The sequence below is a fragment of the Carassius auratus genome, unplaced genomic scaffold (genome assembly GCF_003368295.1).
Source record: "Carassius auratus strain Wakin unplaced genomic scaffold, ASM336829v1 scaf_tig00215878, whole genome shotgun sequence".
Classification (NCBI taxonomy): Eukaryota; Metazoa; Chordata; class Actinopteri; order Cypriniformes; family Cyprinidae; genus Carassius; species Carassius auratus.
Window position 1 is genome coordinate 159 of NW_020528288.1, and position 25,261 is coordinate 25,419.

General features: G+C 37.6%; 1 long non-coding RNA gene across 1 annotated transcript in view; it reads right to left on the bottom strand.

Moving 5' to 3' along the window:
• Positions 1-410: 410 nt before the first annotated feature.
• Positions 411-25,261, bottom strand: part of LOC113096110 (uncharacterized) — a 47,276-nt gene continuing 22,425 nt past the window's right edge. The window contains exons 2-3 of the long non-coding RNA XR_003288462.1: positions 18,158-18,276; positions 411-563 (exon numbers count right to left, since the gene is read on the bottom strand). This is a non-coding gene — a long non-coding RNA (uncharacterized LOC113096110). The remainder of the gene's footprint in view (positions 564-18,157; positions 18,277-25,261) is intronic.

Sequence of the window (25,261 nt, forward strand, 5' to 3'; positions counted from 1 at the left end):
ACAGAAAACAGTGAACATATTAAAGGCTTAGAATGAAACACTTCATACAACATGTGCTGTATAGACAAAAGTCTGCCTGCTAAAACTTTTTTTTTTTTTCAAAGAATCTCACGTCTCAGTAATTGTGCCTGGCTTTAATAATAACGTAAAAAAAACTGACACTGACGTTGTAAGGGGAACAACAAAGCAGCGAGTGATTTGAGAGGCCCCGCTGCTAATTATGACTCATGTTATACAGAGCGTTCTGCTGCTGCTCAAAAACACTAAATAAATTTGTCGTTTGACTGTGCTCGAGAAATATGAGAATCTGCCACAATAGCGTGCATGCTTTCCAGTTTTTAGCACCAATTACGCCATTCGAGTTAATTCGGGAAAGTTTTTTTGAAGATAACACCATGCGAGCGGCACGTGTGTGTGCAAATCTGCGATTAGGTGAACAATCATTAGCAGAAATGAGCAGTGAAGGATCATCAGTCAGAAGTGCTTACCGGAGGATGCAGTAGATTTCTTTGTTCAGTGTTTGGCAAATTCACTCACATATCCTCATCAATCACAGAAGTGATCTGGAAATTTAAAAAAACAGAACACATTATATTAATCCTTTGCCAAAGTAAATGGTGTGCACGGTTACATATGTTGTTCTCAGTATTCATAATCCCCTGTTCTGCACCTTCCCTGCTTGACAATGTCACAATGTACCATTGTGATCAGTGGAATTTATCAGCTAGAATAGGAGACAATCTAACCATGATAGTGATGATAGAGAAAGGCAAATGTAATATTTTTCATAAACAGCCAAATTTAGCCTTATTACAAGGAAATAACATAAAAAAATGCTGAGTATGCTTTGCCATTTCATGATGTCACAACCAGCATACCAAATAAAAAGTAAGGCTAAAAACGCATTCATTGGTTAAGGAGCTGTGGAAAAAGCTGACTTGCCTTCGGGGTCCTGATCACCCTGTCAGGGTTTACAGTATGTTTCAATAACGACAAGCTGACTGTAATTTATACCTTACTTAATGTATTCGAAGGAGGCGTGGTTAGAGTAACAACAACAAACATTTATATCCTGTCTAGACCACAACACAGATTCCCTACTACATAATGAATCACACAATGAGATTTAACATCATACAGCATCTTATGAGTTTGAAAGTCATTTTGCAACTTTTAATTTACACCATTTAATGTTCTGTAAAAAACAGACAATTTGCAGGCAATTTGCAACTTGCAGGCAAACCCTGGAAGCTTTTATAGCACTACTGTAGCAAGAAACGTACAGTACTAAATTGTACAGTCAACATTTTTCACTCCAGCTCCGTTATAACCAATAAACAAAATCACCCGCTATTATTATTTAATGGACACATCCTCGACTCAAAAAGTCAGGGTTCAAAGAAAATCCAGGATTCCCCATTGGCACAGACGACACATGTGCACTCTTCACGTAAATACGATAATTCTGACATGACTTGAAGGCAGCAATAATCTGCTCATATAAAACTTTGTGTCTCTGTTTATCTTTCTCATCAGCTTCTACAGCTCCACCATCCATATCCTGTCATGCAACTGTCACAGAGTCTGAATAAATACTTCTAATCTAAAGGGAAAAAAAGTGACAATCCGTCTGATTCTCTGGCCTCGGCATTGCGACTGGAGTGCAGGATCTACTAGGTGTGTTTATTGCTTGAATTCCTGCTATCAACCCCTACGGATCCATAAAGCTGTAATTTCATATGAATATTTCAAGTCAGCTTTTGGAAAAGCAAAACTACTGATATCCTAATAGGATCATGCTTTGACTATTAATGGACTCGTTTATCCTGACTGTACTTCTAATACCCACATACCACGTTTGATACACCAGAATATTGTAATTGAGTCAGGTCACAGTGACTACAGATACCAGAATGATTATGATAATAAAAATAATAGCAACTTCCACACAGAATGCTATTAAATTACACTCAAATCTGGTTGGCTGCTGTGACCCTCTCATTTATTTTCTTATTTCTGAGTCAAATTAGATTGGACCTATCCTTTTAATTAACAAAATGCTCTACAGTACTTCCATTAAGCATTTGAGAACAGATAAAACTTAAAATGCACATTAACGTCCTACTCGGATAACATTCGCCAGTGTTATTCCGGACACGATGCCCAAGGACTTCCCGAAATAAGGTTTAGACACAAGGATGTTATAGGTTATTCCTTAAGGACTGCTACTGCTCCAGATTTCAATGGGCTACTATCGTTTTAATTGGTACAATTAGGTTATCAAAACCCCACATCTGATGAAACATCCAGCATCATTATGTATTATATATATATATATATATATATATATGGAAAAAAACTATACATAAATACATAAAACAAATAATAATAATAACAAATGCATGTCTTTCTGAAACATTGAAATAATAATTAGTCAAATTTTATTATAACAACTAATAATAATGAATACAAAAACTCCTGCATGAACATGAGACTGTGACAAAGCGAGCATCAGAAAATATGACCTTCAGGCTGGATGACTGATCTGGAGTCACTCAGCATGAGAGAAACCCATGAGATGGACTGATACTAACAATAAAGGAAAGACACAGTCAGGATACAGGAGGCCGAGACAGCAAAGGCTTGATTAGCCACACTTTCACGGTCACGGAGCACAAACTGAGAGCCGTCTATAGACGACCTCCTCCGGTTCTTGGACTGCAGTGGCGCTCAGATGGGCTGCTGGATCGGGGTGCATTGTCTGTGCTCCACACTCATTAGCTGAGTCAAGGAGGGACTTACTGGGGTGTTTAGCTCGCCGGGTTTGTGTGGCAGCTCAACAAGCTCTCCCAGCTGGAGTACGGCTCTCACATCACAGCTGCACACTTACAATTAGTGCAGGTGCAGCGGAGGAAAGACCAGGCACAACACAGACAAACACACAAAGATAGAAAACACACACTTACAGAGGTGTTGCACACCACCGATGAGGGCTGTTACATGTAAAACAAAGCACTGATGACTCAAAAAACCAGCTCATTATAAAAGTACACACAATACAAGGAAAGCAGATTCTGAATTTAGTGGGTTTTCTCTGGTTTTGACATTGAAAAGTCAAGATGTGCATGTTTTGCCTAAATGGTTATGACCTTTACATGATAAAAGCATAATTTAAGGCATATACATTAACTAAGTTGCACATCATTAAGAATAATCAGGGTGATCAAGCAAGCAACTGAATTAAAATAGATTTTTTTAATATGAAATCGTCTTTCATTTGCATGTTCAAATACACTTCTGTTTTTCCTATCTGAACCAAAACTAGCATTCCATTAGGAAGCTAAATTGTTCTGGATGAGATAATGCACCAACTGCATCATTTTCCAAATATTTGAAGAGAAAAATAGAAGCCAGGCTTGTTTTCCCCCTCAATCTTATATTGATCCAAAGAGCCTTGCTTGCAAAACATTATCACAAAACTGAGCACGGAAACAAATTACAAAAGCAGCCATTGATTTGCGAATCGTTTATTAAGGGGAACCTAAAAGTGAAATGAATTCCAGCATTTTAAGCTTTGTTCCTCAGGCACACAGTGAGGCAGTGCAGAAAGCTGGAATGCCGAGGCTGTCTTACATCTGGAGTCGTCTCTGATGCATGCCATAAAAGATGCCATTAAGCAGAATGGGCCGGCAAAACACACAACATGCAGATCTGAATAATTCATTTAGGGCTCAACCCGCTGGAGGGACATCTTTCTTTTCCCCAATTGGTTTTCCGCATCAAAATCTGAGCACATATTTGCTCTGACTGAAAAAAGGCACAACACAAGCATTCTGCGGACATACAAATTAGCAAGCAGGTGTCCTCACATGTGGTGCAGACCTTTATTTTTCTCTGTACAGTTCAATAGAGACTGCAGACTGTTGTCTGCCTTATTAGGCTCTTTCCAGGGGCAGTGGGTAATGAGACTTCACACAGACAATAAAAAAACTCACAGCCAATCACATGAGAGTGATGCAAGACATCTGTCACCATGTTTTCCGCAGCTCTAATTTACTCAGTAACTGTAGTAGGCAAGATACACTCTAAGAGGGTCATCAGTGAAGAAGAAAAAGCCAATGTCAGTCTGCAGGGTAACAGTTACATGCTTTTCCATGTTATAGGGCACAGATTTTGATAGGTTGATTTCATAGAGTTTGTACACACACACACACACACAAATTATAATTTTTAGACATTTTAGAAATATATATATATGAGTATGATTATTAAATATTTTGTATTATTATATGATTCTAAATATGCTAATTTTTTTATAATAAATATTCATTGCATGATCATTTATATATATATTATATATATATATATATATATATATATATATATATATATATATATATATATATATATATATATATATATATATATATATATATATAAACATGAATTATAACAATTAGTGTAGCTATTGCTCTAGTGATGGTATTCAATATTACAAGGATTTTTATACACTTATAAATTGTTTAAAATATATCTAGCTAATCGATCCATGTATTTATAATGATAAAAATAAATGTATTATTATTTATAATTATTATTATTTTTGTTGTTGTTTCAGTATTTCAATAAGAATTTCTTATTTTAACAGAGAAATTGCCTAATATTTCCACGTTTCCCACGTCTATATAAATCCTGGATACCGCAGATGAGTTTCAATCTAAGGAAAAACCTTTTTTTCCTTCAATCAAAATGCCTTTTTGTCTGAGACAGTGGTAAACAAGCGGGAAAAAAACACATTTAAAAAGCAGATTGACTGAGGTGATGCAAAGTGCAAATGTGTGCATATGAAACCACAGAGAGCCAGGAATAAAATCAAGAGAAAGAAACAAGAATTACGAGCAAAACTAGTCCCACAGTGTGTCTCAAGCAAACCAAGCACTGTAACTCTACGTTTCAGCATTATAGCAAAAGATTTTTAATTACTTTGCTCGGCAGCTGGAAAATGCCACAGTAGCCCAAAAGTTCACAAGGCCCCTTTCATTCAAACTCCAGTTATACAGGCAAGTGTCCAAGCCTGCCAACCACTAAGCATTCAGCTGGGCTTCCACCAGCAGGCCAAGTCGAGCAGACAGCCACAGCCATGCGCACAAGAGCGAGGGGCTTGCTGACACATCCACAACCCTGACACAGGACAGAAAAATGCACAGGCCCACTCCAGCCTTTTCTTTGTGACCGAGCTTGAACGTACCCAACAATTACAGAGCTATTTTCTCTGGAAGGGCAATTCCCTTATTATTGGTATCCGCTTGTCAAAGGCTCTCCCTGTCAATCCTCAGCAGGAGCCTCCCAGTGGTCGATGAGAGATGATTGAGTGTAACTCGACAAAAATGAGTGGGATTCCGGTTTAGGCAAGCAGTGTTACTCTGTGCTGATCCACCAGCATCAGACAGGAGGGAAGCGGTTTCCCAAAGATTAAAAAAAAAAAAAAATGATGGTGACTTGAGCGCTAGCTTGTAATTTCCAATACCGCCAGTAAAAAAAAAAAAAAAAAAAATGACAGGAGTATTAAATGGAGGGAATAGATGTGCTGATGTGGCATTCGAACTAATTTTGTCACACTTCACTTTTACACACTATTTAACCTTTTCTGTGTCACAAGAAGTCCCAGTCTTCTCTACTTGGTGGAATATTTTTGTCAGGAAGATAAAACTGGAAAAAAATCTAGAAGGAAAAGCATCTACAGGAACAATTTTTACTGTGAGGAAACCGCATGAAATGTTTCTGAACAAACCTTAATAAAGCTTCTGTTGAAATAGGCATCCACTGCTCACACAGAAAAATTATTTGGTGCTTTTGGAAAACAGCTTCCACCCTAGTTTCATCACCTCACTCTCCCTTTGTTAGAGCTCGGAAATGCCTGAAGTTAGGAATGAAAATACTGGCATGTCCCTGCAGCTCAGTGAGAGAGAATATTTCTGCAGCTGCGGAGTGAAGTCAGCACATCAGAACAGAGCCAGCAGGCCAGGTTTCCTCCACAGATAGCCATGTTAACCTAAAGAACATAAACACCCACCTCACGTTTCACCACGAAAGCCTGTGTGCAATGAGGTTACAAGGCAATCTTTAGGAAGCACCGAACGTGATGCTTCAATTTCTGACAAAACAAAAAAATGTGTCATGTATGTGCCTTCCAAATGACATCTCATGTAATGTGAGATTGGATTCGGGTTTGCATGTTCACACTCGCATTTACACGAAAGCTAGAAATCTGTAGAACCAAACGTCAATGAAAGGCTTTGAGAAATGCATGCTGGGAGCTCCATCAAATATAAGACAACAGCAGGTTCAGGACATCAATCTAACCTTCGGCATGCAAGAGGCACTGGCAGTCTGACACAAGAAATCTCTCAGCATTCTGCTCTGATTTGAATTCAGCTCCCAGATGTCACTGATACGGGACTAGATTTTTCTATATACATTAATTTAACAAAGTAAAATATTTCCATGGTAAATAATTAAATGTCTAAAAAATAAAGGTCAAAAATGAAACAAAAAACAGTGAAATCATTTCTAATATATATATATATATATATATATATATATATAATATATATATATATATATATATAATATATATATATATATATATATATATATATATATATATATATTAGGGGTGTAACGATACGCGTATTCGTATTGAACCGTTCGGTACGACGCTTTCGGTTCGGTACGCGGTACGCATTATGTATACCGAACGGTTCGTTGGAGTAATTAATTATATTTGAAAAAAAAAAAAAAGAGAGAGAAAGAAATATAATGATATGCGTTCAACAAGGTAGCCCAATAACCCAAACAACGTAACAGGCAACGCCCCTGACACTCCCGAAGAAGAAAAAAACACCATCTTATATGTTTATGTTAGGCTACTCAGCAGGCGCTCGCTCACTCAGTACACGCTGAAGGCTCGTTGCAAAATAGCCAATGCGTTTAACAGACTAGAAATGAGAAGATCCCCCAATAACCAACAGGTCTGGTGTTTGGGTGCACTTTGGATTCCCTTTAAGCTATAATGGTGATGGCAAGAGAGTGGTGGATAAATAAACAACGGTATGTCGCATCTGCAACATGACAGGGTACACCAGCGGGATTACAAAAAAAAAAAAAAAAAAAACAGCGGGAATATCTGGGATATATGCGTCAGTACTATCTGGGAAAAGACGAAAAAAAGGAGAAACATGCACGCAGCAAAACTATCCCTGCAGCATTTAGACACTATAGCTTACAGGGAATCCAACCCAAACACCAGACCTGTTGGTTATTTTAGGATCTTATATTTCTGGTCTGTTAAATGCATTAGACATTTTGCAACGAGCCTTCAGCGCGTGCTGAGTGAGCGAGCGCCTTAGGGGCCGTTCACATATCGCTCCTAAAAACGCGTGGAAAACGCTAAGCGCGGTCTTTCTCCTGAGGCGTCTGTCTTTGCTAAGCAACAATGACGTGCTCTCTCCATGAGACGCGGAAATTTCAGCGAAGGATAAATGGATTTGCAGCTCTAAAAATCGCTTGCAGTAGCTCTGCTACTGAATTTATTTCAAAATTGCAATCCATATACAACTATGATCAGCTGTTCCTTCATCTTGGCTGAGCTCTCAACGTTGTTACGGGAAAGGATGAAGCTGATTGGTTGGTTCTTGTCACATGACCCGCGGTGCGCTTGCGGCCTTCTGAAAAGTTGAGATGTTTTTACATTTTGCTGTATCTAAAACGTATCGAACCGAACCGAACCGAACCGTGACATCAGTGTATCGTATCGAACCGATATATATTAGAATATTAGCGCCATCTGCATGCTAGGTGGCGCTGACCAACATTGCATTTTTCCTCAAATATGTGTTTCGTATATAGATTTAACATCGTCCGCCCCACAATATACAGCAATAAATTAAGATAAAGTAGTACAGAAATAGAAACCATATATAATGCTTACAAGAAAACATCTTAAAATACAAACAGAAGTAGCATCAATCCACATTTAAAAATTTGTGTACGTTATTTATTCATGTTTTTGCTTAAAACGATCATCAAGTGCTTGTAATAACTTCCGGTTGTGATCTATAGTTGATTTTGATTCTATAATAGGCAGACAAACACTCTTTGTATGTTTAATAATGCCCACACAGCTTATTGTCAAAAAAAATCTTAAATAAAATGTATAAATATACCATAAGCTCCATATAAAACACATACAGAAAATATATAGTCATAATCATGTCTCTTTCATATTTCATGATTAGAAATATATTTTAAAAAAATGTTTTAATATGGAAGATCTAGAGAGTGACTCATATAACAGACACTACAGATCACATAATTCAGTGGAGAATTAATAGAAATTATATTAAGAACATGTGACAATCTGTTCTCAGATACCGGAGATAAAAAGAACTCGGCATCCACTCTCTTCTCTCTTGGAATCACTCAGAATACTGTTCTTCAGTGACTACGTTTACATGCAGCCAATAACCCGTTCAAAACCGGTTGCAACCGGCCATGTAACACCGGCAAAAACCCGGATATGCTCATATCCTTTTTAAAAACCGGGATATTATACCTGAGGTACCCCTTTTCTAACCCAAATATTTGGTCTTGTAAACGCGTTTCGGCATATCCCCATCAAAATGTGTGTTCTGCGCATGTTCTATTCGCAAGGAATCTTGGTCTTTTGAGTCTTTGGATACAGGAAGAAGAATCGGAAATGACGCATATTGCGTCTTACGTCCAGACGCTAACAGTGCGTCGCCGTTTACATCGGGATATTGGCGACTGATTACACATTCCATGTATACAGGAGTAACTCTCTCTGCTCACGCATGTAAACGGGTTATGCCGAATGTTTCAGAAACCCAAATAGTGACCTTAACCCGACCAGAACCCGAATTTTAACAGCTTGTAACATGTAGTCACTGTTTGTTTACACTGGTTTTTGAAACCGCGCCACCACTCTTTGCCTTTTTGAGCAACAGCAGCAGCTTCATGCATGCAATCTAAGCTCAAATCTTATTGGATGGCCCATTTCATCGCAGAGCAATGGGTGTGATGAAAGAAATCGACACACAGAGGACGGAAAACAATCTTCACTTTTTCGCGCCGCAAATGAATGTGCCCGATGTGAATAACCCCATTGGGATCTTTTGTTTCGATTCAAAAGCATTATTGCGCCAAACATTAATGCCAAATTATCGCGTTCAGTGTTAAAAGCACTTAATGTTGAAGTTAGAAGACCTCCGAGTCAGAACAGATGTTTTCTGTAGATGACGGCGGATTCAGTTTCTTCACGTCACTTACATCAGCAAGGGTCAGACTCTTCTTTCAATTCAATTTAAACCGCATATTATGTTGCAGCTTCTAATAAAGCACCCCTCCAACCGTTGAGTGGCTTTTTGTACTCACCAAAGTCAATTTTTACTTGCATTTGGCACGAATGTTATTTTTGGAGCCTGACCGTATACGACAGGGCTCATTCTCAGCACCATGTGACCATCTATCGTTGCTTACACTGTCAGCATGAGGTGCTCGAGAGATATAACTACCGTAGCCCTGGAATTTGATCGTTGCCATTGGATGTGGTGGTATCATGACCTTATTGTCATTCCTTTCTGCTTTCCTATTAAGTGAACTGCTCCCAGTAATTTTCGATGAGTCAAGCTGCCTGACTGACACACTCCAATTAGGCCCTGGCTAGCACGGCCCTTAACTCCAGCACACGCTGTACTTCAGGCACGCACGCAGCCGAACCTTTTTAGCCAATGACAGAAGGGTGACGGTGATGACATCGAGATGGCTTGCCTGGAAGCCTGTGGGCCGCTCTAAGGAGACAGAAATATCTTCCTTTGACAGACATGGATACATGGTGCTACGCGTGCAGCTGTCTAAATGTTGCCTCTTTTTGTATCTCGCTGGCTCTGGCGCTATCTTTCTCTCTTGATCCCTCACTCACTCACTTGCCCTCTCTCATTCAATCAACTTAAGCACACTGACTTTTTGTCTGCAGCGGAGGCGAGGGGTCAGCTTTCGGAGGCCAACCTTTAGACACAAGCATTTGAGATGGATGAGGTTGGGGCAGTTACTGGAGCCTGAACACAACCCACAGACAACCTCAGACGTTCTCAATTAATCAGGTCATGGTGCAGGGAATAACTCACTCTCTGGTATCTGGGTCTGGACAGTACAACAATCTGCTTCAGCTCATGCAGCCATGTAGCTATTTGCCTCTCAAAACAGTTGAAACTGTGCTTGTGCATGTGTGAAATATCTGAGAACGTCAGCGGATAGCTTGTGACACTTAGCATTACGACACATTCAGTTACAAAGGTTAAGTATTACAACTTGGCTCCAAAACTCTAAGCAATCATATTAATCTTCCAAAAATGTATTCAAGTTACACCCCCTCCCCCGAAAAAGAAAAAAAAATCATAATTTTACGATAATTATGCGAATTCCCCCCTTGATTCTCATTAACATGATCAATACATCAATACAATGTTTTTTAATAAGTTAAAGGCAGAAAATAAAACTCTGCCAAGTATAAATATTTTACTATTTAAACAATGTTATTTTTCCAAAAAGTCATTTTTCTTTCATAAGTTAGGCACAAAATAAAACACTACTAAGTATACTTTTTTATTATATTTTTTTTTTTAAATTGGAGAAAAGAATTGAGATAAAATGTGCTTAATTGTAATGAATTAATGTTAAAGCAAAAAAAAAATCTATAAAAAAAAGTTAAATACAACAAACAAAAATTATAAATTTATAAAACAATTTAAAACAAATAAAAAATATATATTATTATATATTATAATATACAATTCTATAATATAAAATAAGAGCCAAGAGGAGCTACCTACTTGAACAACTTTCTTATTCCTGCCATCACTTCCATTCAAAGAGTTCTTGAACTCCTTAAATATAAGCGAAATTCCACACTGTAATCAGAAGTTTAATAGTCAGAGACCCTCTGCTAATTAAACCCATATCAGAAGCCCCTTCTCCTTCCCTCTCTGTGCTTCATTAGCACAAGCACAAAGGCCTTAAACTCAGTCTGGATGTCTTTCAAGCTCTCCTCCTCTGAAGGTGTGGGGCTACAGGAGGCCTCGCTGGAGACGGAATCATTTTCATTCAGCTCTTGAATGCTCTGCTGCTTTAAAATGCATACCACATTCCTCTTTCCATGTAGACATTCAGAGACATCCTTACTGAAACTATAAAATTTCCCCATCATCTCAGAACTTAATTGCTTTGTTCTGAGAGAGTGAACACTGCCCCACATCTGCATGTCCTTCTGGGGGCCTTGAACCCAAGGTGGCACCAGGACCCAACCTGGGGAGTCCGAGAAACTTGGAAAATCCGTCTCTCTTTATGGAGTCTATAAAGAGCTCTGAGTTGGAAGAAGAGAATGAAAATATACGATTGGAGGAGTAGTATGAGTATGCTGGATGTAATGCGTCGGAATGACTGCAGTCAGATACAAGTAAAATGTAGGTTTGTCAAATGAGAGCTTCCAATCTGGTGCACACCGCCTGCTACGACGGATCACACATAAAAACTGGAAGTGCAATAAATACACATTTTAATGTTGGTCTGGGCAGAATCATAATAGGCTCAGATTTTCTATCCAACAGACTGCATCCGTAAATCAACTCCAGATAGTTCTGCCAGCAAGCAACACAAACAACGTAAACGCCCTAAATCACCAGCAAATAAATGAGAGAAATTCAAATCATCAGTGCAGCTGGATGAGACAGTATGTTCTGATAATTCAAGGCTTTGTTTGAGTTCAGACTCCACCCCAATAGTTCTCAAACTCTTCCAGGGATTCAGACCAGAACAACTACTAGGAAGCCATTGGCTCCAAGAATGAAAGATTTTGGGTCCAAGTGACTTTTTTTAGATGTCTGAGGGAAAACAAGCTGAAGGATCAATTCACATTGTAGTTTTGGTTGAATATTTCTAAAACCAAACCAAACCAATTCTATAATATATATATATATATATATATATATATATATATATATATATATATATATATATATATATATATATAAAAATTAACACCACTTTAAATGGTGCTCATTTCATTTTATATCCAAAAGAACTTAAAAATTGATTCAGTGAATGAGTCAGTAATTGCTTGGAATGATTCACAGGATAAATGAGCCTGATTCAAACCACCGTTCTGAATCCTTCTTACTGGCTCAGTAAAAAGAAGGGGGAAACAAGAAAAAAGGAAAACAGATTAATTTTGGATCTTCATAGATTTTATACTGTCTTATTACAATCTGACAATATATAATATAAAACTGATCTTTGACTGTCTCTATATTAAAATGATGTTCCTATTATGCCAGCCAGATTTCTCTTATGCATATGCACACCGAGAGCCTATATCTCATACATCTCAATCTGTGCAACACTGTGTGCTAGAGATAATATCTGGAGACGCATTCAGATAAGTAATTCGCATATCCTGTGCAGATGAATAGTACACAGGTTTGTAATTGTGTAAGCAATGCAGTGATTTGTTTTTGTTCACTCAGACCCTGAGGGCTGGCACTCTTCACACGGCACAGCCCGGGACTGCCAGGGACTACACAATTTGTGATATTCAAATGAGCACATTGTTTTCCTGTTTACTGACATGAATTGGGGGGGGGGGCACAATTCAACAAGATTAAATGATTCAGAAACAATCAACTTCTGCGTGAAAGTAGCATTTGAAATGTATTGCTCCAATTATTGAGAGCCATTAATGCATGTGTCCACTCTTGATCACTGTATATTACACTCATTCATCATGGCTGCATGGCCTGGCAGGCTAACAGAAAACATCTTTTGTAATCATATAGCTTCCTGTCAAGGGTAGCAAACACGTCTGTGCATTTAATGATTCAGATGTTAGTTTTTATTGGCGAGGAACTAACAAAGGATCTTTTGACTGCTATGGCAACATAAATAGATAACAATCTCAAATGTTTTTTTTTTTTTTTTTTTTTTTTTTTTTAAAGTAAAGTCAAGCTGTTTTTTCCACTGTGAATGTGACAGAATGTGAAATAGTGAATAATGTCCTAGCTATTCTTTTCCACACAAATCACAATAATCAAAACCTAAAGCTTTGAAGTTCCAAAAAAGACACATTTCTCCAGGGAGCTGCGTTTCTAAAATCAATAGGTTACAAGACTACATGCGTGCTCAAATGTATAATGTATCCTTGACTATCAGCTTTGGCATAGTGTCAAACTCTGACCGCTATCAGGATGCAAGCTGTCTTTGGCATAAATGCAACACAGATGCACAGTACTCAGCCTCTTCACCTCCAGAAGTGAGATGAAGAACATCCCAGCCTAAGCTTTCATTTCCCTTCCACACAGAAAAACATATTTCCAGAGGAATCACCACATCTGTCCCGCATTGAACAGTCAGTGCTCTTCATGAATGCACTTTTGGCATGGATAAAAGGGATATTTCAGCTTGTTTCAACACCTTCCATTCTAAAGGGGTGTTGAACTTAATCTGAGCCAACAATGAAAAAAAAAAAAAGTAAAGTAACTTGATGGCAGACCTCCATTAACAACAACAAAGAGCCAGTATATAGGCAATTCTTGGCAAAGCTGTATTATTTGACTGAGAGCGAGGCTAATGTATTATAGTAGCAGCTTTGTTTCATAGTTTTTTTTTTTTGGTGATAAATCTATTTTTGGTTGACGCATATAGGGTATGGAGATTTACAGTCAAACAAACAGAATTAATAAATAAAACTTTCATAAGTCAGGTTCATTTCTGTGAATCGATTCATTCAATCGAAAATTGAGTTTGTTTTAAATGATTCACCAATTCATTACCTAAAAGGAACTCAGAGAAATATTTACTTCGATGCTGCTGTTCTCAACTTCAACTTAATTAGGCTGTTTTCTAGTTTATAAGATCTCTTTTGTGTAAATTTAAGTTAATTGCTGTGCCTAATTAAGATCATTGATGTTTTTGTGTTAGATAAACACTTGCACAAAAAACAAAAACGCAAACATGAATGAATAAATCACAATTAAACTAATGTTCAGACGTTTGGGGTCACTAAGATCAGGGTCTATTTAATTCTTCATTTAGCAAAAATAATAAAAACGTTTATAATGTTACAAAAAATGATTCCTCACATAAATGCTGTTCTTATGAACTTTCTATCCATTAAAGAATCCAAACAAATGATCGCATTTCCACAAAAAATATTAACGACACAACGGATTCAAAAATTGATAGGAAATGTTTCTAGAGTGATTTCTAAAAGATCATGTAACACTTAAGACTGAAAGAATAGACCTTAGTCAGGGTAGTGTCATGTTTTTGACAGGAAGGGAAACAAGTCTGTGAGGGATACAAGTACAGGGCGTTTAATGGATTTGTATTGTTGATTAACAACATGACGAAACGTCTTTCTGAAAAAAAACAAAAAACAATAACACAGTTTTGACAATGTGATTGAAAAAAATGATGTGATCTATGACTTTTATTCAGTGTGTGTCAATTCAATATGGCATCGATACTGAAGGTCTTTGGCTTTAATTTGGCTATATTAAAATAAAAAGGTGTTTTAACGTGTAGGAATATTTTAAAATATATGGAGCCTTGGTAAGTATTCGTTCAAAAAAAATATAAAAAAATCTTACCAACCCCAAACTTTTGAATGTTAGTGTATATAATTTAAAAAGTTATTGTGCTTAAAATAGCTTTAAAGTGGATACTTTTTCTTAGTAACTTGTAGTGTAGCTAACTACTTCAAATTATAGCTTCACTATACCTTAAATACTTAAAGCACAAGTAGATTTCAGCTTGGAAAACTACAGTTTTAGTACACTGCTACTACTGTCCAATGCTCTACTATTATCATCGGAGAACACAGTAATTCACAGAGGTAAAGACTACCTTCCCACCGATCGAAAAGAGAAACATAGAATTGGGAGTGTTCTTCATCACAGATGTGTTTTTTTCTTCCTGTAACTGCGGAGGCTAGATATCAAAGAGAAGAGAATCCTGGGTGCTACAGGAGCTGGGATGTTGATGTTAATTCCTATGGTGTGAGCTAATCCTAAGAGTGCTGACATCCTTTTTCTTTATCAAACACACCATGTGGCTTGTACACATGCCCAGAGAAAACTTCATCGTCAAAGTTATTTCTTACTGTGGTGCTTTATCATGTGGTATGGGAGACGATGAAGACAAATATCACCTGAATCCCAAAAATCTTGAGCCTAGATTTAAAAAAAAAAGAGAGATGGCTAGACTTGAAAATTAATGACCGTGTCATTCTGCACCAATAAATAATGGCAGTTTTCAAACAGGTTATCAAACTGTGCCACTGTTTGGTCAAAACGAATGCCCTGCCCTTAAACTCAATATTTGGGCCAATGTTGTTTTTTAGGGTTGGGTTGTTCAAATGGTGTAATATATTACATTTAAATTACTAAATTACACACTTAAGCTTTAAATTACATTGTAAAATATATAAATATATAAATAATGTGGACAAATTGTTCTCGAAAAAGTCAATCACTAGCTACTTTGGCATGTTTGAAAAGCTACACAAAGGAAGAGGCAAGTCAAAATGTTGAAAAATGAGGGCGGAGAACCAAGTCAGCCGAATTTGAACGTCAAGATTAAAGGAAGAAGAAAAAAGGGAAGAGAGCGAAATGGAGAAAGAAGGCAGAGAGTATAAAAGAACAGTTAAAAGAAAAGAAAAGTATTTAATAACAATTATAAAACATAAATTGAAATATTACGACTTGTTTTAAGAGATTTTAAAGTGAAGCTTTATTAGGGATGAAAAATTATGGGGGAAAACATCTTAATAATATCTTAAATCCATTCATCTTATTTGAAAAATGTTTAGATTATTTACTGGGGGGTGACAATCTTCTATTGTCAAAATGTTATTAATCTGCATTTTGATCTTGTTTCCCAGTAAAATATCTAACCAAGATAACTTTACTACTAATATATCATATAAACACAAAATAATAAGACTTGTTTTTAGAAAATTGTCTTAAAAATTTATTAAGTACCAAAAAATGATGAAAAAAGTTTTAATATCAAATATACTTATCGTTTTTAAAAAGTCCTTCGATATTTCACTGGGAAACAAGATAAATGCATATTAATAAAACATTTAGCACTAAAGAACACAAAACCGAAATGAAATGGGAAAAAAGTGAAAAAAGAAAAAGCTGTCGAGACCCCTTTCAGGAAGTATCGCCCCTTCTTTGCTATAATAAGGTTAACTCTAAAAACATGTGCAGAATACAGTCGCCCTTCATACACAGCAAAGATAAGGTCACCTGCTATCACATCAAGGCCCCCATCTCGGTACAAAGCAAGTGTAAAATTACAATTACACCTTAATGAATGGCATATTTCATTACATACATGCTGATTAAGAAGTTTCGGATACAACCCTGGCTGTGATAAGCATCTGCTTCAGTACCACGGCAGACTGTTCAATCCTCAGAGCTACATGTTGCTTTGTTCTGATAAAGGGAAAGAACGCCAAGAGCATATGAGTATTGGAAAAGTGTAGTGTTTGCATGCGGTTCTTGCACTGCTTTCAGAGCAGGGCCTCTCTTGTGCTGCGGTGTCAGTGTTCCAGGTGGAGTGTGGGAGGAAAGGCTCGTCTTCTGGCTTTTGTAACGGGCACCCGTCTCCACAGGCTGACGTGAGCGCGCTAATCGCTTTAGCTGATCCCGCTCGGCTGTGTGTGAGGCAGATGTTTGTCAGGCCACAGCACTGCTCAGCGTTCACACTGCACTAAGCAAGATTAACCGCCACCTTTATATATTTATTTATTTCCCTCGTTCCCTCCTTGCCCCCGCCTGCCCCAATTCTTAATCCCTGACTAAAAAGCTAGTGGTGGGGGGGGTGGGGTGTAGTGCTATATTAAAGCATTGTGTAAAGCACCCACCGATCGTTTCACAGAAATTTGTTTTCCTCCACAAATTTCCAAGGGCGGCGTTGGGGAGAACAGCCAAACATGCAATAAGACAAATGTTTACGAAACAGCAACGAGGCCGGTCCATCATATCGACGCGCAATTCTCTAAGGACGTGGAAATATTTTCCTGGTGTAAGTCAAAAAATAAGAAACATCTGAAGTGAAAAATTCAAGCCCTTGTCATTTGATCTCCTTCCCCCTTTCTTTCTTCTCTGTTGTTCCATTATGCAGGTGCTGGAGGCCTGAGGGTACGAGGCATCCGCGGGACTGGGCTGTGTGCAGATGCAGCTACCCTGCGCATAAACACTACCAGACGCGCATCCAGCCCGGCTCTGCTCCGCTGTATATTACTCACAGGTTTCCAATTTGGCCAAATCAAGCCAGCATGTTCCTCTCTGCTCACTGCGCTGCCTTGAAAAGGCAAAATGGTACGGAATATCTAAACAACTCGCAGCTTATGGCAGAGGACGGGAATGACCCGCTGCCGGAACACAGGACAAAGTGCAAAGGTCAAACGTTATCCAGATGTTATGTACTTTGTTCTAAGCCACTTGAAATGCTGATACGGTTTGGTGATTTGGCATGAGTTAGAACAATAATAATAATATATAAATATATTTTATACCTTACAGAAGTTTCAAAAATACTGAATCCACATTTTTTTTAATTATTATATATTTTGTCTTTGTTATAAATTTTTCTCTGATTCTTTGAAAAGATTTATTTCAAATATTTATATCTGTGCCAACATATTTCTCATACAATCACACGTAATCTAATGATTTTTCACCTTAATGCCAGAGCTAAAAGAAACACAGATTTGTTGTAGGGTGTTCAGGTATTCATTTTCCGCGTTCCGCTCCATCTTGCGCAAAGCCATATACTCTGGCATTAACTAAGAGTGGTGACGGTGAGTACTTTGGACAAAAAGGCACAGGAAACACTGACATTAGTCAAAAACAGTACTAATGAAAAACGAAAAAAGGTACTAAAAGCAAGACAATAAATTAGCTGTACAGAAAAAACGGACATCTATATTCAAAGCCACTGAAAATGAACAAAACAAAAACACTGAACCATGAAATTTCAAGACAAACAACGTCAAATGTAAAGGCATGCCGACCTGTGTGTTCTGCAAGCTGGGAGTAACGTCAGCAACCCCCCCTCCCCCTCCCCTCCCTTCATATAGTCCGTGGAGAAGGTCCCTCTGCAAGCTCCCGTCTACACTAGGGTCCACTGCACCTGCGAAAAAATAAAAGTCACATTACACCTTCAGCTTGAAATTAGAGTATCCTCCCAGGACCGCTCTCCAAACCAGAGTAATTCACTTCACACGCACACCCCTGACGGTCTGACATTTCCCGCTCTACTGATGTATCCTGCAGAGGTCTGGTACGGCATGCTTTGTTTGTGTTGCGCTGGGGAGTTTCCAGCGAGAGTGACATCAAATGCAGCCACCCTGGGGTGTCTGGCAGTAGAGACTCCTGCTATAACCCGCTTCCCTCTGCGTCCTACAGTAAAGGTTTTCATAGAGCTGCTTTGTCGCTCCTAATCCAAAATTCATTACATATAGCAGTTACCACACTTTAATACGATACGTTTCCTGAACAGCTGAATGAGCTCCTTCAAAGTTCGCTGGGAGGTAAGGACAGTGTAAAACAGAGGGTAAAAATGGACAGCGATGCTTCGTGAAATTGCAAAAGCATCATAAACATGTAGAGCGGTATGTGTCAGCAGCAAATCTAATTTACTGACCTCGCAACTGATCGCACATTGCCAGGTAAGCCAATTAAGTGCCTATTAACCCTGTACAAGTGATAGGGGTGGAGGATCTTTGGTTTCTTGGCATGAACGGCCACCCTGTGACAGAGTTACTGGGCTTCTTTCTGAGTGACAGCGACGGGAAGGTCAGCTGGTAATGTGCCGCATGAATGTGCAAGTGATAATGACAGGGCCCTCTCATCATACCCGGCTCGGATAACTGCTAACTGGATTGGATACCCAACCGTCATATCTCTATGAGCATGATACACATATGTTCTAAGCTGACGAGAACAGGATCAGCGGATGACGATGTACAGCAATGCCTGCGATGGAGCAAACACTGGAACACGGAGTCTCTGTTGTGCTGGTCAAATTGCAAAAGTAAGACATAAGGAAAAGAGCCAAGTTTCTAACTTATCCACGCAGCTGTTTCAAAGCAGCTTTTTGGACCTCATCTAAACCAAGAGGTATCCACATGCTCACTGATATGCATATAATTTGGACATTTCTACATTGTGAGTAAATTACACACCAATGCAACTAAATTTTGCAACAGGTGACTACATTTCTACAGATAGCAATTGGCTGATCAATTGAGTGAGTTAGATGCCGAGAATAAGTTTTGCACAGATATATTTTCACTCACCTACACTTGAACACTATGCATGTGAGTGTTTCACTATTCCTATGGATGTACAGCTTATACTCAAGCATCAAAAACTGACTTTCTATAGGTAAATGCTTCTTTCTTGTTTGTTTTCTTCTTCCTGAAATTTTCCATTGCTTTGTTAAATCAGTTAGAGTGAACATAGACAGCATGATTAATATTCACTTACCCAGAAGCCCATCGGACCTTAGTAAATATTTATATTATTAGTTGCAGAATTCACAGTAGTGCATTTTTTTAAATCAGAAATACTGAATGACAATATCTCAAGTAATAGTTCCAAGGAAAGGTTCCATTTATTATGAGAGACATTCATTCATAAATTTTCATTCATACTTTAGAACTAAAAGATGACAATCTTTTCATGTAGCTGCTTTCAAATCATATCACATAAATGTGCCTTTTTGTAAAAGCTCTTCTGTTTTGTGAAGATGATTTTTATACATTTATAAATGTTTATTTACTAGCCATTGGCAATTCTATTACCAATGTGTGTGTAGAGGGTTGACTTCATAAAAATTCGAAACTAACATTGAATAAGCAGTTTCGAGTCATAATTAGGAACCAGAATATCATTTGTGAATGGGTTCTTTGACTTGTGGCAATTAGCAATGACCTACTAAACCAACAAAATACCCTAAAAACCACATAGCAACATAGAAAACACACTCTGAACACATTAGCAATCACAAAGCAACATCATGGCAAACATCCCCAACACCCTGACAACATGCCAACAAATTTTGGATGGGTAAGTGAACTATACGAAATCAGAGCAAGGATTCTACTTTAGCAACTACTTTAGTCTTTGTGCAAGTGGAACAATTGACCATTTTACAGAAACACAATTAGAGGCATGAAATGAGTACTTGCTTCATTCCAGGAGAGGAAGATTGCCATTTCTGCATATTTGAATCCACTAGAAGGCAATCACTGAAATATGCAAACATTCATGAGAAAATAAATGTAGTGGAAAATTTGGTGCATATCTGCAATCAAGTTTCATGTGCAGATCTAGGAAGAAAGAAGGGAGCTAAGGCAAATCCAACTGATATTGAGTATCAACTGTTTCTCAATGAGGTTTCAAAAAACCCTCAAAAACATGCTTGAGTAATAGCATGCATTTCAAAACGAGACAGATTATTGGAAGTGTCAATACAGTAACTGATACAGAGAAAACATTTGAATATGATCCTCTGTGATTACACTTTAAGAGGTGCTATATACAAGTCATTTTCCACTCATAAGCATTGGAAAAGTGCCTTTCAACTGCTTTCAGGCCTGTTCTGACAAATTCATGGACAACAATTGGGGGGAAAAAACCATACTAAACACATAAAATAAAAAGAAATGAACCATATAATTACCTTTTATAATGCCAAGTATTTGCCAAAGGGATTTCCTTGCATTGAAAGAAATAACAGTAGTATAATATTTTTTAATGTACACATAATATCTCTAGACTTTATTTAAACATCCACGTACTCTTTAACCTTGCTCAATTCCACTGATTTGCTTCAACCCTTCAAAACCATGACCTTTCTCCAACCTCTAAATGCTGTGAACTACAGTAAACGACACGCTCCTGCATGCACGTAATTCTCTGCATTCTAAAATTCAGGGATAATTTTAAAAGAACCAGTCATTTTCGCATAACACACCCTCAATTCAATTTAAACAGACAACTAAATGTTGAGTCATGAAATTTAGAAAGAAAAAAAAAAATCAATGTAGCCAGCAGTGCAAACAGTTGATAATTGCGAATGGAAGTAGGGGAGTGCAAACATCATTTGTTAAGGTGAAACATTACAGTTCCACACCACAGACAAGAGTCGGGTGGCACAACCCTGCCAAAAGCAGTAATTGATCATTTACATGCAAATAGAGAAAGCAAAAAATGGACTCAATCTAAAAAACAGTGAGAGTTTTGAAGTGCCGCATCCGCACAGGCATCCAGCAAAATCAATTCACACTCTTTTTCCCCAGCTGGAGATAATGTGCCACACTATGGGTTGTCAGATACTTATCAGAGGGAAATTAGTTAGGGAATGCCCCCCTTCCCAACACAAAAAACAAACAGGTCAAGCGTTCCACCTCACTCCCAAATCAGTGATATCATCAACTGGAGCTCCAGAGTAAATGTCAACAATTGAAATGATTTCAGCACAGTTCCTTCCAATTGGTCATTTCGAAAATGTCCTGGGGATATAGCAGAAACCGAATGCTGTATACGAATGAGTCCTTCTGTTGTGTAGCCACTTCTGCAGCAAAGAATGTGTCAAATCTTCAGGGACAATCTGATTAAAACACTTATTTTTCTTGCGCTTTAAAATACAGGCTAGATTTCAAGATTTTACATCTGAGAAGTTTAACAAAAATGTGTCATTTAACTAGCTTTTTGTCTTATACACTTCACTTAAGCTGAAAGGTGTCATTTCTCCATTAACAATTCCATTAAAAATCATTAAAAGTGTTAAAATACTTTCAGCAGCTTAATATGCAGAGACAACAAGACAACCACTCGCAGGATGAATCTCCTGTGGCACTATCAAACATCGCTTTGCTTGTCTCAAAATCCCAATCAGACCAACACAGCAACACCAGTTCAGCCAACAGAGAGAGTTTGGGGGCAGAACTATCTGCTCATCAACCAATAAAAGACAGGGGAGTCATTATTTGTGATTCTAGCAGTACAGAAATAACCAACTTTACTTTTAATGAAGCAGACAACAGTCTTCTTCTAAAAACTACTTTGGCTCAAATGTGTGTGCACAAGCAGAGCCCAAGTGGATCAGTACTAGTTGCATTAAAATGATAATGAAAATACAGAAATGCATTCAATGCCCAAGCCAGATGTTCATGCCAGTCAGAGAAAAGCCCACCCAGATACAGATAGAACAAAAAGAAACTTGGATTTTTGTTTAAGAGAAATATTTTAACATACTCTTTTTACTGTAATATTAAACAATTGAATCATTTTCAAAGAAGCAAATATGATTTTCTCATTTAAAAAGATATTCAGAATATTAAAAGATAAGTGATTCAAATTTTTTTCAAATGTCTGTCAGTGGCTAAAGTTCTAATATCTGACTGTAACTCACATTCATGTTGGTTAAGTGACCTATATCTGTCATCAGTGTGAACAGACCGTCGCTCTGAAAGGAGCTACACAATAAAGTCACACACATTATCCACAATCTAAAAATAAACAACATTATTATCCCATATAAAATTTGTTGCAGACAATAAAACAACCATTTTAGAATCTTTCTGTCATTCTGTTTACTTTCTTTTTGGATGACAGCAGCGGCTAATAGCAAGTTACCACAGTTTTACCACATGATAATTTAGTGGAAACTGTGGTTACAATTGTAAATTTTTGTAATGACATGTATTTATAAACCCTATATTTGTGGGAAAGTCCATCATGTAAAACGAAGACAATGTCTGGATTTTTTTTTTTTTTTTTTACTAATTTTCTATCACTGACAGTTTAAATTTCCTTCAAATTATGCTTGAACCAAAACATATCTGCCAAAAGATGTCCATCCAATAAACACACAACTACACATAGTGTCCTAAATCAGTGCTTTCCAAACTGTGGTACACTGAGTGCCACAGCATGTACACTATGGATGGGCATTTTTGGTCATTTTAGTCATTCAACAGCTAAACCAACCAAGTTGTTTTACTTAAATGTTATCTGTTCTCCATTACATGACTTCAGAAGACTTGAAAAGCATCGCACAAGCCATATGGACTCCATTTATGATACTGTTGATTTGTCATTATTACACAGAATGACAGATCTTAGTATTCATTGACTTTAACTGTATCGAAAAAAGACTTTTTTTTTGTCCTGCTGATGTCAAGCGAATTTGGAACAACATAAGTAAATGGTCATTTTATTGTGGGTAAACTACTTCTTTCAAAGCAGAAATATTACTACTGATGACAAAATGTGTATACTTATTGTGGCTCACAGCTCTTAAGTTTTCACAAAGCTGGGAAAAACATTAGAGAGAAAATTGGTAGTATTAAGATATTCTGATATGATTGAATGTGGTTATTGGCCTGAAAAGTTAGACAACCATTTGATTATAGGCCATTTGAGATCTCTGTTATTTTGATGACTTTTTACATGTCAAAAAGTAACTCAAGAGCCCAAAGTCTCTCATCCATTTAGGCATCATGTGCATACTGAGTCAAATGTCAGAGATATTCAAAACAAACATGACAGGAATATAAAAATCAGACTCCATTTTAGCTTCTCCATTCTCTCAGCTCCATTTAGCCCTGTCACATTCACATTCTGTTTACCGCTACTGTAATTAACAGAGGAATCTCTCTCTGACTGAGACTCTGCATAGCGGTAAAGGTACATTATGCAGCGTTTTGCTATGCTAATCCAGGTAATTTGCTTCATGCTGAGCACACTTCCCCGGTGTCTTGATTAACGATTCATTTTCCTACATTAGTAACCTGATCAAGATATGACACATTGCATCTCATATATTTGTTCTTAGAAAAGAATGTTTTTCTTGAAATCATTCATTTGCTCATAGATTCTTCAGTTGCCGGCAAATCTGCCCATTCGGGCAGCCATTGAGCAAAGCCCATATAAGCTTCTTTAAAGCAGATTGGAATGAGTGACTGGTCAAGTCCTCCAACAGTCTTTAGCCTGTTTTTTGGGGATAACAGTCAGATACACATGGCCTAGATATAAACCAAAACATGGTCAAGCCAAAACAGAACTAGAGTCCATATATAAATACTTCAGCATTCAAACAGCAGCACTTAATGATGATCTCCAAAAATTCTGCATGGTTAATACAGTGAACAAACAATACTATGTAGACATACTACATCTTCTGAAGTGTGCAACCAGCTCAGGAACCATCTTATTTGAAAAGTTGGAAAAATGTGGAAGACCAAGTCAAAACTAAAACCTCTGCATGTGTCTCTTGCTCACCAAGGTTACAATTAGCCTATTTGATCAAAAATACAATAAAAACTGTAACTTTGTGAAATATTATTACGGTTTCAAATAATGTTTTTCTATTTCCAGATATTTCAAATGTAATTTATTCCTGTGGTGGTAAAGCTGAATTTTAAGCTACCATTACTCCAGTCTTTAGTGTCTAATATAATGATTTGATGCTTAAATAACATTTTTTATTATCAATGTTAAAAACAGTTGTGCTGCTTAATATTTCAATCTTTACTACTAACGTCTTAACTATCACTTTCGATCAATTTAATGCATCCTTGACTAAAAATGTCTTTCCAAAAAAGAAAAAGAAAAAGCACATACCTAGGAATGCACCTGCATACTAAAGTGCAAACTTAATCAATAGTTAAAATCAATTTCAGAACATATTCTGAAATGTAGTAGAGGAATTCGGACTTAGCCTAGAGCTATGTGCTCATTCACGCGAGAGTCTTTATGAATAACACTCGAGGGGGATGCCGGAGGTCTTATCAAGGGCAGAGTGACGGATGATGATAGCAGCTGCCCCTTATTACATCAACTGACACTATAAAGACATAAAGCGCATTGAGCTATTATACGGAATAACTAACGCAATAGTTCTGATCATTCCATCCTACGCTCGCTGCACGCGAGGAACAAGAAGAGAGAGAAAGCGAATTTTCCCACAATCTTAGGCAGAATTTATATTCTCCATGAAGCTTGATGATCTCTTGCTCACCATGCTAGAATACTGATCCGTCTAAGTGGAATCATGCTGTTTGATTCGTTCATTTGTATGCCTGTCAAAGGGAGCGCTGGAAATA